A 16,157-nucleotide genomic window follows, 5' to 3' on the forward strand; every position below is an offset into this window, starting at 1 on the left:
AACAAAGCTAGGCTAAGTTTGCCTTTGTTAGTGGTTGTCAGGATTTGTCCAGACAAAGATAAATCAAGGGTTGTGGTTCTCCTGAACACCCCCTACAACTCACACTCTTGGCATTAATTCCAATATTATAAATAAAAAATGAATACTCAAGTCAATATATGGATAGATCAGTCTTGCTTGAAAAAGAGTAATCGACCAGCTGACCATACGCTTATTAACCTATGTAATATTACATACGAGTTCATTTCTTAAATTCTTGCATCCAAATTGAAGTCATTTTTCAATCATATCACCCATGCAAGCAGCTTATGTGATTAGAAGACAAATCATTAGTACAAAACAAAGGTAGGCTAAGTTTGCCTTTGTTAGTGGTGGTCAGGATTTGTCCATACAAAGATAAATCAAGGGTTGTGGTTCTCCTGACCACCCCCTACAACTCGCACGCTTGGCATTAATTCCAATATTATGAATGAAAAATGAATACTCAAGTCAATATATGGATAGATCAGTCTTGCTTGAAAAAGAGTAATCAACCAGCTGACCATACGCTTATTAGCCTATGTAATATTACATACGAGTTCATTTCTTAAATTATTGCATCCAAATTGAAGTCATTTTTCAATCATATCACCCATGCAAGAAGCTTATGTGATTAGAAGACAAATCATTAGTACAAAACAAAGCTAGGCTAAGTTTGCCCTTGTTAGTGGTGGTCAGGATTTGTCCAGACAAAGATAAATCAAGGGTTTTGGTTCTCCTGACCACCCCCTACAACTCGCACGCTTGGCATTAATTCCAATATTATGAATGAAAAATGAATACTCAAGTCAATATATGGATAGATCAGTCTTGCTTGAAAAAGAGTAATCAACCAGCTGACCATACGCTTATTAACCTATGTAATATTACATACGAGTTCATTTCTTAAATTCTTGCATCCAAATTGAAGTCATTTTTCAATCATATCACCCATGAAAGCAGCTTATGTGATTAGAAGACAAATAATTCGTATAAAACAAAGCTAGGCTAAGTTTGCCTTTGTTAGTGGTTGTCAGGATTTGTCCAGACAAAGATAAATCAAGGGTTGTGGTTCTCCTGAACACCCCCTACAACTCACACTCTTGGCATTAATTCCAATATTATAAATAAAAAATGAATACTCAAGTCAATATATGGATAGATCAGTCTTGCTTGAAAAAGAGTAATCGACCAGCTGACCATACGCTTATTAACCTATGTAATATTACATACGAGTTCATTTCTTAAATTCTTGCATCCAAATTGAAGTCATTTTTCAATCATATCACCCATGCAAGTAGCTTATGTGATTATAAGACAAATCATTAGTACAAAAAAAATCTAGGTTAAGTTTGCCTTTGTTAGTGGTGGTCAGGATTTTTCCAGACAAAGATAAATCAAGGGTTGTGGTTCTCCTGACCACCCCCTACAACTCGCACGCTTGGCATTAATTCCAATATTATGAATGAAAAATGAATACTCAAGTCAATATATGGATATATCAGTCTTGCTTGAAAAAGAGTAATCAACCAGCTGACCATACGCTTATTAGCCTATGTAATATTACATACGAGTTCATTTCTTAAATTCTTGCATCCAAATTGAAGTCATTTTTCAATCATATCACCCATGCAAGAAGCTTATGTGATTAGAAGACAAATCATTAGTACAAAACAAAGCTAGGCTAAGTTTGCCCTTGTTAGTGGTGGTCAGGATTTGTCCAGACAAAGATAAATCAAGGGTTTTGGTTCTCCCGACCACCCCTACAACTCGCACGCTTGACATTAATTCCAATATTATGAATGAAAAATGAATACTCAAGTCAATATATGGATAGATCAGTCTTGCTTGAAAAAGAGTAATCAACCAGCTGACCATACGCTTATTAGCCTATGTAATATTACATACGAGTTCATTTCTTAAATTCTTGCATCCAAATTGAAGTCATTTTTCAATCATATCACCCATGCAAGAAGCTTATGTGATTAGAAGACAAATCATTAGTACAAAACAAAGATAGGCTAAGTTTGCCCTTGTTAGTGGTGGTCAGGATTTGTCCAGACAAAGATAAATCAAGGGTTTTGGTTCTCCCGACCACCCCTACAACTCGCATGCTTGGCATTAATTCCAATATTATGAATGAAAAATGAATACTCAAGTCAATATATGGATAGATCAGTCTTGCTTGAAAAAGAGTAATCAACCGGCTGACCATACGCTTATTAACCTATGTAATATTACATACGAGTTCATTTCTTAAATACTTGCATCCAAATTGAAGTCATTTTTCAATCATATCACCCATGCAAGAAGCTTATGTGATTATAAGACAAATCATTAGTAGAAAACAAAGCTAGGCTATGTTTGCCTTTGTTAGTGGTGGTCAGGATTTGTCCAGATAAACATAATCAAGGGTTGTGGTTCTCTTGACCACCCCCTACAACTCGCACGCTTGGCATTAATTCCAATATTATGAATGAAAAATGAATACTCAAGTCAAGATATGGATATATCAGTCTTGCTTGAAAAAGAGTAATCAACCAGCTGACCATACGCTTATTAACCTATGTAATATTACATACGAGTTCATTTCTTAAATTCTTGCATCCAAATTGAAGTCATTTTTCAATCATATCACCCATGAAAGCAGCTTATGTGATTAGAAGACAAATCATTAGTATAAAACAAAGCTAGGCTAAGTTTGCCTTTGTTAGTGGTTGTCAGGATTTGTCCAGACAAAGATAAATCAAGGGTTGTGGTTCTCCTGAACACCCCCTACAACTCACACGCTTGGCATTAATTCCAATATTATGAATGAAAAATGAATACTCAAGTCAATATATGGATAGATCAGTCTTGCTTGAAAAAGAGTAATCGACCAGCTGAACATACGCTTATTAACCTATGTAATATTACATACGAGTTCATTTCTTAAATTCTTGCATCCAAATTGAAGTCATTTTTTAATCATATCACCCATGCAAGCATCTTATGTGATTAGAAGACAAATCATTAGTACAAAACAAAGCTAGGCTAAGTTTGCCTTTGTTAGTGGTGGTCAGGATTTGTCCAGACAAAGATAAATCAAGGGTTGATTCTCCTGACCACCCCCTACAACTCGCACGTTTGGTATTAATTCCAATATTATGAATGAAAAATGAATACTCAAGTCAATATATGGATAGATCAGTCTTGCTTGAAAAAGAGTAATCAACCAGCTGACCATACGCTTATTAGCCTATGTAATATTACATACGAGTTCATTTCTTAAATTCTTGCATCCAAATTGAAGTCATTTTTCAATCATATCACCCATGCAAGAAGCTTATGTGATTAGAAGACAAATCATTAGTACAAAGCAAAGCTAGGCTAAGTTTGCCCTTGTTAGTGGTGGTCAGAATTTGTCTAGACAAAGATAAATCAAGGGTTTTGGTTCTCCTGACCACCCCCTACAACTCGCACGCTTGGCATTAATTCCAATATTATGAATGAAAAATGAATACTCAAGTCAATATATGGATATATCAGTCTTGCTTGAAAAAGAGTAATCAACCAGCTGACCATACGCTTATTAGCCTATGTAATATTACATACGAGTTCATTTCTTAAATTCTTGCATCCAAATTGAAGTCATTTTTCAATCATATCACCCATGCAAGAAGCTTATGTGATTAGAAGACAAATCATTAGTACAAAACAAAGCTAGGCTAAGTTTGCCCTTGTTAGTGGTGGTCAGGATTTGTCCAGACAAAGATAAATCAAGGGTTTTGGTTCTCCCGACCACCCCTACAACTCGCACGCTTGACATTAATTCCAATATTATGAATGAAAAATGAATACTCAAGTCAATATATGGATAGATCAGTCTTGCTTGAAAAAGAGTAATCAACCAGCTGACCATACGCTTATTAGCCTATGTAATATTACATACGAGTTGATTTCTTAAATTCTTGCATCCAAATTGAAGTCATTTTTCAATCATATCACCCATGCAAGTAGCTTATGTGATTATAAGACAAATCATTAGTACAAAACAAAGCTAGGCTATGTTTGCCTTTGTTAGTGGTGGTCAGGATTTGTCCATACAAAGATAATCAAGGGTTATGGTTCTCCTGACCACCCTCTACAACTCGCACGCTTGGCATTAATTCCAATATTATGAATGAAAAATGAATACTCAAGTCAATATATGGATAGATCAGTCTTGCTTGAAAAAGAGTAATCAACCAGCTGACCATACGCTTATTAGCCTATGTAATATTACATACGAGTTCATTTCTTAAATTCTTGCATCCAAATTGAAGTCATTTTTCAATCATATCACCCATGCAAGAAGCTTATGTGATTAGAAGACAAATCATTAGTACAAAACAAAGCTAGGCTAAGTTTGCCCTTGTTAGTGGTGGTCAGGATTTGTCCAGACAAAGATAAATCAAGGGTTTTGGTTCTCCCGACCACCCCTACAACTCGCACGCTTGACATTAATTCCAATATTATGAATGAAAAATGAATACTCAAGTCAATATATGGATAGATCAGTCTTGCTTGAAAAAGAGTAATCAACCAGCTGACCATACGCTTATTAACCTATGTAATATTACATACGAGTTCATTTCTTAATTACTTGCATCCAAATTGAAGTCATTTTTCAATCATATCATCCATGCAAGAAGCTTATGTGATTATAAGACAAATCATTAGTACAAAACAAAGCTAGGCTATGTTTGCCTTTGTTAGTGGTGGTCAGGATTTGTCCAGACAAAGATAATCAAGGGTTATGGTTCTCCTGACCACCCTCTACAACTCGCACGCTTGGCATTAATTCCAATATTATGAATGAAAAATGAATACTCAAGTCAATATATGGATAGATCAGTCTTGCTTGAAAAAGAGTAATCAACCAGCTGACCATACGCTTATTAGCCTATGTAATATTACATACGAGTTGATTTCTTAAATTCTTGCATCCAAATTGAAGTCATTTTTCAATCATATCACCCATGCAAGAAGCTTATGTGATTAGAAGACAAATCATTAGTACAAAGCAAAGCTAGGCTAAGTTTGCCCTTGTTAGTGGTGGTCAGAATTTGTCTAGACAAAGATAAATCAAGGGTTTTGGTTCTCCTGACCACCCCCTACAACTCGCACGCTTGGCATTAATTCCAATATTATGAATGAAAAATGAATACTCAAGTCAATATATGGATATATCAGTCTTGCTTGAAAAAGAGTAATCAACCAGCTGACCATACGCTTATTAGCCTATGTAATATTACATACGAGTTCATTTCTTAAATTCTTGCATCCAAATTGAAGTCATTTTTCAATCATATCACCCATGCAAGAAGCTTATGTGATTAGAAGACAAATCATTAGTACAAAACAAAGCTAGGCTAAGTTTGCCCTTGTTAGTGGTGGTCAGGATTTGTCCAGACAAAGATAAATCAAGGGTTTTGGTTCTCCCGACCACCCCTACAACTCGCACGCTTGGCATTAATTCCAATATTATGAATGAAAAATGAATACTCAAGTCAATATATGGATAGATCAGTCTTGCTTGAAAAAGAGTAATCAACCAGCTGACCATACGCTTATTAACCTATGTAATATTACATACGAGTTCATTTCTTAAATACTTGCATCCAAATTGAAGTCATTTTTCAATCATATCACCCATGCAAGAAGCTTATGTGATTATAAGACAAATCATTAGTAGAAAACAAAGCTAGGCTATGTTTGCCTTTGTTAGTGGTGGTCAGGATTTGTCCAGATAAACATAATCAAGGGTTGTGGTTCTCTTGACCACCCCCTACAACTCGCACGCTTGGCATTAATTCCAATATTATGAATGAAAAATGAATACTCAAGTCAAGATATGGATATATCAGTCTTGCTTGAAAAAGAGTAATCAACCAGCTGACCATACGCTTATTAACCTATGTAATATTACATACGAGTTCATTTCTTAAATTCTTGCATCCAAATTGAAGTCATTTTTTCAATCTATCACCCATGCAAGGAGCTTATGTGATTAGAAGACAAATCATTAGTACAACAAAGCTAGGCTAAGTTTGCCCTTGTTAGTGGTGGTCAGATTTGTCTAGACAAAGATAAATCAAGGGTTTTGGTTCTCCTGACCACCCCCTACAACTCGCACGCTTGGCATTAATTCCAATATTATGAATGAAAAATGAATACTCAAGTCAATATATGGATATATCAGTCTTGCTTGAAAAAGAGTAATCAACCAGCTGACCATACGCTTATGCCTATGTATATTACATACGAGTTCATTTCTTAAATTCTTGCATCCAAATTGAAGTCATTTTTCAATCATATCACCTGCAAGAAGCTTATGTGATTAGAAGACAAATCATTAGTACAAAACAAGCTAGCTAAGTTTTGCCCTTGTTAGTGGTGGTCAGGATTTGTCCAGACAAAGATAAATCAAGGGTTTTGGTTCTCCTGACCACCCCTACAACTCGCACGCTTGACATTAATTCCAATATTATGAATGAAAAATGAATACTCAAGTCAATATATGGATAGATCAGTCTTGCTTGAAAAAGAGTAATCGACCAGCTGACCATACGCTTATTAACCTATGTAATATTACATACGAGTTCATTTCTTAAATTCTTGCATCCAAATTGAAGTCATTTTTCAATCATATCACCCATGCAAGTAGCTTATGTGATTATAAGACAAATCATTAGTACAAAAAATCTAGGCTAAGTTTGCCTTTGTTAGTGGTGGTCAGGATTTTCCAGACAAAGATAAATCAAGGGTTGTGGTTCTCCTGACCACCCCCTACAACTCGCACGCTTGGCATTAATTCCAATATTATGAATGAAAAATGAATACTCAAGTCAATATATGGATATATCAGTCTTGCTTGAAAAAGAGTAATCAACCAGCTGACCATACGCTTATTAACCTATGTAATATTACATACGAGTTCATTTCTTAATTACTTGCATCCAAATTGAAGTCATTTTTCAATCATATCATCCATGCAAGAAGCTTATGTGATTATAAGACAAATCATTAGTACAAAACAAAGCTAGGCTATGTTTGCCTTTGTTAGTGGTGGTCAGGATTTGTCCAGACAAAGATAATCAAGGGTTATGGTTCTCCTGACCACCCTCTACAACTCGCACGCTTGGCATTAATTCCAATATTATGAATGAAAAATGAATACTCAAGTCAATATATGGATAGATCAGTCTTGCTTGAAAAAGAGTAATCAACCAGCTGACCATACGCTTATTAGCCTATGTAATATTACATACGAGTTCATTTCTTAAATTCTTGCATCCAAATTGAAGTCATTTTTCAATCATATCACCCATGCAAGAAGCTTATGTGATTAGAAGACAAATCATTAGTACAAAGCAAAGCTAGGCTAAGTTTGCCGTTGTTAGTGGTGGTCAGAATTTGTCCAGACAAAGATAAATCAAGGGTTTTGGTTCTCCTGACCACCCCCTACAACTCGCACGCTTGGCATTAATTCCAATATTATGAATTAAAAATGAATACTCAAGTCAATATATGGATATATCAGTCTTGCTTGAAAAAGAGTAATCAACCAGCTGACCATACGCTTATTAGCCTATGTAATATTACATACGAGTTCATTTCTTAAATTCTTGCATCCAAATTGAAGTCATTTTTCAATCATATCACCCATGCAAGAAGCTTATGTGATTAGAAGACAAATCATTAGTACAAAACAAAGCTAGGCTAAGTTTGCCCTTGTTAGTGGTGGTCAGGATTTGTCCAGACAAAGATAAATCAAGGGTTTTGGTTCTCCTGACCACCCCCTACAACTCGCACGCTTGGCATTAATTCCAATATTATGAATGAAAAATGAATACTCAAGTCAATATATGGATAGATCAGTCTTGCTTGAAAAAGAGTAATCAACCAGCTGACCATACGCTTATTAACCTATGTAATATTACATACGAGTTCATTTCTTAAATTCTTGCATCCAAATTGAAGTCATTTTTCAATCATATCACCCATGCAAGCAGATTATGTGATTAGAAGACAAATCATTAGTACAAAACAAAGCTAGGCTAAGTTTGCCTTTGTTAGTGGTGGTCAGGATTTGTCCAGACAAAGATAAATCAAGGGTTGTGGTTTTCTTGACCACCCCCTACAACTCGCACGCTTGGCATTAATTCCAATATTATGAATGAAAAATGAATATTCAAGTCAATATATGGATAGATCAGTCTTGCTTGAAAAAGAGTAATCAACCAGCTGACCATACGCTTATTAACCTATGTAATATTACATACGAGTTCATTTCTTAAATTCTTACATCCAAATTGAAGTCATTTTTCAATCATATCACCCATGCAAGCAGCTTATGTGATTAGAAGACAAATCATTAGTACAAAACAAAGCTAGGCTAAGTTTGCCTTTGTTAGTGGTGGTCAGGATTTGTCCAGACAAAGATAAATCAAGGGTTGTGGTTCTCCTGTCCACCCCCTACAACTCGCACGCTTGGCATTAATTCCAACATTATGAATGAAAAATGAATACTCAAGTCAATATATGGATAGATCAGTCTTGCTTGAAAAAGAGTAATCAACCAGCTGACCATACGCTTATTAACCTATGTAATATTACATACGAGTTCATTTCTTAAATTCTTGCATCCAAATTGAAGTCATTTTTCAATCATATCACCCATGCAAGTAGCTTATGTGATTATAAGACAAATCATTAGTACAAAAAAAATCTAGGTTAAGTTTGCCTTTGTTAGTGGTGGTCAGGATTTTTCCAGACAAAGATAAATCAAGGGTTGTGGTTCTCCTGACCACCCCCTACAACTCGCACGCTTGGCATTAATTCCAATATTATGAATGAAAAATGAATACTCAAGTCAAGATATGTATTTTCAAAAATTATAACGGGGAGGTTTGAACTCATGACCTATTGTGTCATAAGAGTGGCCTCTAACCAGTGTTTCACCTTGGTTGGAATTAATAGAAAAGATAAATCAATGGTGGTGGTTTCTTCAACTTAAGTATCATAATTGCTTTATTAATTAGTGTTTCACTAATTGCACATAATAAATAATCTATTCATTATAAAGTGTTCTTTAATTAGTGTTTCACTGATTACTCATAATAAATGACTAATCATTTTTTAATTATAAACATTTTCTTAATTAATCATAATATTTAATTCTATTAATAAGTAATTTTGATAAATAATATCAATAGACATTTTTGGCGACAATGAGTAGTAGAAGAGGTGGAGGCCGAAAGATTAGTGGTGGCTAAGGGCGGAGCCAAGCACAATTATATTTATTTTTGTTCTTTTATCGTAAAATGGGATACAAAGTCCATTTTTCATATGTATCCAACTTGCCAAGAATTTTTTCTCCCTCTTTCCTCAAAATCCTGGCTCCGCCCCTGGTTTGTGGTGGTAGAAGTAGTGACGGTGAGTGCTGGTGAGTAGTGATGGACAATATTAATTTTATGTTGTCGCTACAACATCGACAACATCGTAGTGTGGAAGATGTGGTTGGTTGTTTTTAACACTTTTTATAAATGAAGGTACCATATATTTCAAGGATGATATCATGCAAGACAATATTTTCATGATCGTAGTTGGGTCACCCAAATGGTACCCCTGTTATCTTTGGTACTATATCGTATAAATCATGCTTTTTGAATGTCAAAATAAACTTGATTGCAATACAAAAAATAATATATACACGGGAAAAAAATAATGAAACTAATCAATTGACGACATTTTGTTCAATCTAAACCTCACACATGGCGTTTGTGATTGAAAAATAGAATTGCGTCCAACAACCTACATGGGGTGGGCGGCAGTGATGGTGGCAGTGGTGGAGTCAAAATCTGACATTGAGGAGGCCTACTTTTTTTTAAAAAGAAACATGTAAACTTTGGTATACTAAACCATAAATATATATGGACAAAGTACCATTTATAAAATAAACTAAAAAATTTATGTAGTTATTAAAAATTTAAAGGGTTAGAGCCAGGTTAGTCAATCCCTGGCTCTGCCACTAGGTGGTGGTGGATAAAAAAATGGATTCATATGGTTTTATGGTGGTGGCAGGTATTGGTGAACAAAAACATATTATGCTAATTTTGTAACGCCACAAAATATGTAACGTCATATTATAAAGTATAAAACGTGGTTGATCATTCTAATGTTAAAATAAACTCGATAAAACACATGTCCATTTTTAAAAAATTGGTGTAATAAATTGCCATGTTATGTAATAACTAAACGAACGACACGAATCAAGATCAGAACATATGAAATTATTTATTAGCGATTGGTCTATGTAAAGAGTGGTCAGGATTTGTCCTTGATAAAGATAAATTTACCTCTGGGGTTTGTTCAACTTAACCATTTTTAAATGTTTTATTAATTAGTGTCTCATTGATTGTTCATAATGATTAATTAAATTTCTATCATAAATGTCCCTTTAATAATCTAACATAAATACATAATTTTACTAATAAATAATTTTACTAAAAATTATATTAATTCCAATGGTGGTAGTGGAAGTAGGGTTAGTATAAACGGTGGCGGGTATTTATGAATGGTGGAGGCGGTAACATTACTATTGGTCGAAGAAATAGTGGCGGTGGATGGTTTTTATGATGGTGGGTGTTGGTAATAGTAGTGGATAATAATAGTTTTGCTTTTTAGTGAGTTTTATTGACCGAGTAAAAAAGAAATCTTCACAAAACATGCAACATTGTATTGTGAAAGATGTAATTGATTGTTTTTAGCACGATTGATAAGGACAAAAACCAAATATTTCGAGGATGATACCGGAACGTATAAGACAATATGATCATGACTGTTAGATCACCGAAACAGTATCCATATTATAAATAGGCAATTGGTGTACCCGCGTAAGAGAACATTATCGCTCTTTCAACTACCTACAAAGACAACAACTTTCACTCAATTCCCGATATAAAACCTTTTTGACCGGGAAAATCTATTTGCATTCTAAAATATTTGTTTCAAAATTATGTTTGTTCATCAAAATCATCATAAAAACTTTAAATCATAAATCTAAATTTCGCCTCCGATTTTTATAGAATATTTTTTATATTTTACATTCTCAAATCATGCGACCTCTTGATTACAAATCAACAATATCAAATTACGGATCAATATGTATAGGTTTCATTCACTGGGTTAGAAGGTATAGTTGATACAAATAACACAAAGCAGAACATGACTGAGAATATTTCAATAATTTGGTCAAGAAATAAGGTCAAAATTTTAAGATTAACTTTCTATAAGACTAATTAGATCGGCTTCGATAGGAGCCGACTAAAATATGGATTAATAATAATTTCCACGTAAGACAATTGGAAATCATAGTTTGGCTAACTCTGCCTATGTAAAGAGTGGTTAAGATTTGTCATTCCTCAATTGCTATGTTATGTGAGAAGAAGGTGATATCTAAGATTGAGGTACAATTCAAATCTATTAGACTCATACCATTTACAACTGGACGCCTTGAAAAAAATTGACGTGTTGTTATTATTATTACAGGTAAGGGATACATTGACCACACTTGCGCAAATAGCTCACTTCGCAAATGATTGGCGTTGCACGTACTGTCTAGAATGCAACAAGGAATTTGAGGAAACAAGGCACCAGAAGCAGTGTCCGGAGCATTTTGGATATAGTAACTTAGACTCGATGTAATACTTATGTTCTTTTTTTTTAGTTTTTTCACAATCTATTTATTTAAGAAAAGTGAACATTGAAAATACATAACATCAACAAAAATTAGACAGATTGCGTTTGACAATAATGACTACTGATGGTCCGGAAACGGAAAAAGAAAGGAATTGTTGTAGAAGAATTTTTGGGATATACAACGGATTACTTGATACGAATGAAAGAGGTATAACTATTTCGATTCTGAAATCACATAAAGTTCACAGTAGAAGATGACATCAAGTTTAAAGTTAGTAACATACATAACATGACTAACTAAATTGTTAAAAACAAACAGGATATATAAACTTAGAAAGCCGTGGGACTTGAAGAGGTCAATTTTGAAAACTACAATCTTAGAAAGCAACGATCCACAATGCTATAATTTTGTTTTTATAAATATTCAATGTAGAAGATGTCAACTTTTGGTAAAGGATCTATTGACAACCTATTAATTTGAAATAGGATCAAGGAGTACAATATGTGTTCAAAGTTCTTTATGAAGTAATGTGTCGCCAGATTGTACTCCAAGTGAAGGTAGGAACATATAGAAGTGACAAAATGTCCAAGACTTTTGAAGTTACCAAAGCCTTCGTTAGGACGAACTGTTGGGCACAATACTTTGTTGAAGATTTAATGGCAGAGGTTCGCATATATACAATCACTTCGAAAAGGTAATGGATACACATTTTAAACATTGTCATCTAATGGGTGTTGAAAAATTACAGGAAAATCATGTCACAGTGGAGAGTTTGTATCATCCGTTTGATGCAAAAAAATAATAATATTCTCTGCCTATTTGGAGGATCGACAACATGACCATGATAGATGAGTCAGCTGGAGCGAAATAGGAGCATGGGGAGACTTTTATGGACGATATTGATTAGTTGGTTTCACTGAGATGAGCGCTGCTGACGACATATTTCCAAAAAATATTTAAACTTCCATGTTCATGTAGTGCATTATCTCATTATAAGCAATGAACCTAAATAAAAAAGTGTCTGGAAGTTAAGATTATATTTCTTTCGTTTGAGCAAATCTCCAGCGGTAAAATACTAAAGGAAAAAACAAGAAAAAAAGAGAGGAAAATCCCAACTATTTTTATGACAAACTCATATTAAATCATAAGGAGTTGATAAGTATTCGGGACAAAAATTATACAATATATTAAAAATGAACCAACATCATGGTCCGTTTCGTTATGGCACGAGTTAAGGGCTAGTTTATCACATAAAATAATTCATGGCATGAAAATAAAAAATAAAGAAAGAAAAGATTTCATGCAGGAGCGGAGTCAAGGGTCAACTAACCCTGACTCTATCCCCCCACAAAATCATTAAAAATATTATCTTGTATTTAGTACCCATATAATATTTTATATTCTACTAAAATTCATATGTTTATGTAAAAAAAAAAACCTCTCGTTGGTAATTTCCGGTTCCGGTACGAGTTTCATGGCTTTGGAACTGGATATGTCAAAAAAATTTGACAAGGTACAGTGGATTTTCTTGAGAAAGTTATGAAGAAGATTGGCTTTAATGATGGATGGTGTACTCTAGTACATCAACATGTGTGTTCTACAAAAATTCAGTTTCAATTGAAAGGTTCTTTATGTGCACTTTTCATTCCATCAAGAAGACTTAGGCAAGGTGATCCTCTTTCACCTTATTTGTTTCTCATAACTATAGAGGTTTTCACAAAGGCACTTTCCCATGTTGAGTACAAAAGAAAAATTCAATAGATAAAAAAATACCAGAAATGCTCCTCAAGTCTCTCATCTATTGTTTGTTGATGATTGTTTACTCTTTATAATATGAATAATTTACTAGAAGTTTCGAGTCATTAGTAAGAGATTAGGACAACAAATAAATTTCTGAAAATAATTTATTTATTTCTTTAAGAATATTCATGAAAGGCATTGCACGATTCTTACAAGAAGATTAAAAGTCAAAATGGATCTTGAAGAGAGATATTTGGGTTCACCATTTTTTTTAATGGGAGGAAAACTACTTCTTTTTCTGGTATTGTTGTAATTATGAAAATGAGACTTGCGAGGTGGAGAAGAGAATTCAAGGCTCATGCTGAGAGAACAACTATGGTGAAAATTATACTCAATGTCATGCCATTGCGCCAAATGAGTACTTTTAAGCCCATTAATGCTACAGTTATTGAATTGGACAAAAAGAAAAGGAATTTTTGGTGAGACAAAAACATGAATAAAAATTACTTCCTGGTATAAGTTGTGCAGAAGAAAACATTCAGGAGGTTTAGGATTCATGGATTTGAAATGCTTTAATTATGCATTACTATGTAAAAGGAGCTTGGAGATTATATACCTAAACTGATCAATTGTGTGCTTCTGCTCTAAAAGCAGGATATTTTTCTGACACTTATACTTCGAGTTAAACAACAAATGAATGTTATTTTTTTCTGCAATTCGATATTTTACTTTAATTAACTTAAATCGTTGAATGTCATTTTGACATGAAATTTTTTACACAAAATCGTGGATTTCATCAAACAATATAGCCTCTGGATAGTGGGTATGGATAGCTCACCAGTACCTAGAACTTTAATGATAATAGTGTCAAGAAAGAACTTTTATCTTGCTTATCTTTTAATTGATGATAAACAAAGGATTTGAAATATTGTAGTCATTAATATTTTGTTTGAGAAAAATGTTGTTAGAGCATTGCTCAGTCGAACTCGCAAGCGTTGCTATCTCAAGCTTGTTTGTCAAGTTTAGTTTATTAAAACTATAGTCTTAATTTCTAGTCTACTTATAGTTATGTCTCGGATTAGGATAGAATGGGTGTTAGAGCATAGATCGGTTGAACCCAACAAGCGTTGGTATGTCAAGTTTGGTTGTCATATTTTAGTGAGTCAAAACTCATTTTAAGAGTCGCTTGATTATGTACTAGAGTCAACTTCGTATAGTTTAGCTTGAAAGTATTAGGATATGAGACATTACAAGTATTGCGAAGACTTGAAGAAGTGAAGAAGTAAGAAGCTACAACGACAACATCATCCTTCCTCTTGAGGTTAGTGATATTGACTTGAACTGTTTCATTCCCTAACGTATCTTTCAACTCGTGCATATTGAAAACAAAACAGCGAAGCATGTTTGCACTCTAGATAGACATAGTATTAAGAAATACAATACGAGGTTTATTGCTTAACCATTAAACTTTGTAGATAAGACATCGACATAATCGTTTAAATGCTATTGTGATTATGTATAGGTATGAGGTGAGGATTTCATCCTAGGAAACTATGTTTTACATGTGTTTTAAGGAAGTAAGTTCATAAACTTGTTTATGAATCGAAAAGGAAATCGCCAGGCGTTATTGGGATTGTTATTCATTGCATATCTTGTGAACATCCAATATGTGTGATTTAGTATAACCGCTCATGACTTGTTTGTGTTCTTGGTAAAACTATTCATAAAGGCCTGACTTATGTATTGGTATGACTTTTATTAGTGAAACCGATCTTAAGTAATCACCTGTGAGGTATGATCGAGTTTGTGATTTGTGGTTAACCGAATCTGGGTAAAGGGGAACCGATCCTAGTAAGAGGTGCAACACTTCACAAGGGGAATCGATCTTTGTATGAGGTGCAACAAGGTTTATAGCAGAAAGGGGAAGCGATCCTATGGACATGTGCAACACGTTTTTCGGCAAAGGGGAACCGATTCTATGGACATGTGCAACACATATAAGTTAGATACCATATATATGTGGGGAACCGATCCTAGTACTTAGTCAACCGAAGTACACATGGAGGTAGAACCGAAACTTGTTTTGGTAGAACCGTTAAACCCATGATTTGTGATTGAGTGTTCTTGATCAATCACATAGTTCTTGAAAGTCAGATGAACCAATCCTAAACTTGTTTGGAAGTGTGGAAAATCGGTTTCAAGGGTGTAAGTATGAACGAGGACTTACAAAGTAAGGATGTCGACACACTTTGAACACATGCAGTAGTGTTTATCTTTAATTGTTCAAAGTTATTCCTTAATAGCTAATGGAAGAAAATCCCAGGATCGAAACATAAATAAGTTAAGAATATTTTAATTAAGGTCTTAATTTTATTTTAGGAAAATGAAATTAGTAACGTGCATTTATTAGTTGAGATTTTCCAAAGAGGTTTTCGGTCATTATTTTGGACAGAGCATTTCCAGGAATTATGGAAACCGAATTTGGAATTTTAGTGCATATCTTGAGAATATTTTCGGTTTTGGAAATTCCTTGGTGTCCAAACATCCTTGTCTATAAATACTTGAAGTTTGCATTTCTAGCAAACTAATCCTTCGTGACAGCAAACTTCCTCGGTTGTGTTGTTACTGGTAAAACCGCCTATTCGGAGAGGAGAGTAACCTAATTAGGTGAAAT

Source organism: Papaver somniferum, chromosome 1, assembly GCF_003573695.1.
Source record: "Papaver somniferum cultivar HN1 chromosome 1, ASM357369v1, whole genome shotgun sequence".
Taxonomy (NCBI): Eukaryota; Viridiplantae; Streptophyta; class Magnoliopsida; order Ranunculales; family Papaveraceae; genus Papaver; species Papaver somniferum.